Raw genomic sequence first — 2081 nt, forward strand, 5'->3', positions numbered from 1 at the left:
AACCATCAAAGGAGGCTGCCACGACTTCTTTCAAAAGTCACTTCTGAGACTGACACTTTCTAATAATAATAATAATAACAACAATCACCTCTTCCCTGAGTTCTATTGCTGTGTATAATCAGATTCTGCCACCACTCTTTATATTTATATTATTATATACTGTGTGTATATACACACATATAATAATTTTTTTTGCTTTGTTTTTATTTTGTGCAGGACATTTTTAGATGTAAATTATGTCATTGTTTATTTTAATGTGTTCTTTTCACTGGTGACACAATATTTTTCCTTTTTGAATCATAAAAAATACATTTCTTTATCTAACCCTGTCTTTTGTACACCAAAGTTATACATTATAGACTTGTGGAGGCGCAATGATTACTGTTACTGTGATTTAGCTGTCATTACTTACTTTACAAAATCATTTGGGTTAAAAATAAAGCCAAATATTATGTGTGTTACACAATTTAGACCTAAACTTTAAAAAAAGAATGCTTTCCTCAAATTGCAGTCACTGTTTCTTTATAAACTCTAATGTAGCGACATAAGGACTATAACACGAACCACAACAAATGTGAGTTTTAACTTTTTATTAAAAAACATAAACAACTCCCACTCATAGCTGATCCAGAGCTTCATCCGTTTCTTTATAGCCGCTATAATGTCCGTGAGGAGCTGGATATCTACGTCTGATGTCCTGAACAACGAACACAGGCAGGTAAAACAAGTCGATGTCCTTTCCCCAGTCTTTCGCCTTGCAAAACCCATTCCATGAAATGACGAGGATGTAAGGAAAAACAGTAAGCACGACGTTAGCAATGCAAGCTATTTTCACATACAATAGGCTAACATAGGTGTAAATATAACAACCATAGCTCAGCTGACGGACATGAAAAACAAAATACTCACTTTATACCCATGCCTCCGTTTCTCCCTGCGGGCTTCAAGAAGAAAATGCTATCGCTGAAATTCGCGACAGCAATATGACTCTCTTTCGGTGTCCATAGGCGCACACGAGAGCACGTAAACCACCAGACCGGCCCCACCTCGGCTACAGCAGCGGCGGTTGCAGCCTCTTGTTCCTCGTTCATCCGTAACTGTTTCTCGATCATCCGTAACTGTTGCTCGTTGTATTGCGGCTCGTACAGGTACCACGACCATCAGATTTGAGCAACAGCGAGGCGCACAGCGAGAGCACGTAAACCACCAGACCGGCCCCACCTCGGCTACAGCAGCCGCGGTGGCAGCCTCTTGTTCCTCAATCATCCGTAACTGATCCTCGTTGTATTGCGGCTCGTACAGGTACCGCGACCATCAGATTCGGGCAACAGGTCATCAAAATCCCCTTCTGCCATCCGTTTTCAAAACTACACTCTGCCGTCGTGGTTTGTTTACTCGGCTTTCTCCACAAAGCAAGACCCAGGCTAGCTTAGCTTAGCGAAGATTAAAGATGGCTGACTCTTGTTTTGATTCTGGCTTTTCCGAATGGACTCGCAGTCCAACCCCTATGGGCGGGGAGAAAACATGCGGAAGTAGCTCCTAATACTGGCTGTAGTCTTTGCCTCTGGCCAAAAACTCCTCCGATGACGCAAAAATCGTCATTTTGCGTCATCGGAGGACTTTTTTGGACAACCAGAATACAGATATCTCTCCTCTCACGGGGACATGAGGGAGGGAAACACGTTCATTCAGAAATACTGCCAGGTTTCTACTGATACAAAGCTGAATGCTAAATTGGTGAAGTATTCCTTTAATAATGTTTGCCCATTTGGATTATAATAACGATTGCTCGTTCCGTGCCATATGGCTGCTTTCGTTAGCTTTACTTCTTTGCTATCATCTCTGTGCTCTTTGAGCAGAGTCGCGAAAACTTCAGATATAACAGCAAGACGGTCAATTTATAATATTATTATACAAATTAGAGAAGTCAGTGCAAAAAGCACGGTACGACGGAATAGGTCCCGCCTTCTAAATAAAAGAGCCAATTTTCAAAGGTAAAGTCATTGCGTCTCACTGCAGAAGCTCCTGACTGGTAGCCAGAGAAACATTAAAAGAGCACATGCGCGTTAGCTGCCTGGTTG

The 2081-nt window shown here is 41.8% G+C and overlaps 1 long non-coding RNA gene across 1 annotated transcript; it reads right to left on the reverse strand.

Moving 5' to 3' along the window:
- Positions 1–575: 575 nt before the first annotated feature.
- Positions 576–1748, reverse strand: LOC141349740 (uncharacterized). The gene is made up of 2 exons (XR_012357743.1): positions 910–1748; positions 576–754 (listed from the first exon to the last, which is right to left on the reverse strand). It is a non-coding gene; the product is annotated as an uncharacterized lncRNA (long non-coding RNA).
- Between the last annotated feature and the right edge of the window lie 333 nt (positions 1749–2081).

The sequence above is a fragment of the Misgurnus anguillicaudatus genome, chromosome 15, assembly GCF_027580225.2.
Source record: "Misgurnus anguillicaudatus chromosome 15, ASM2758022v2, whole genome shotgun sequence".
NCBI lineage: Eukaryota > Metazoa > Chordata > Actinopteri > Cypriniformes > Cobitidae > Misgurnus > Misgurnus anguillicaudatus.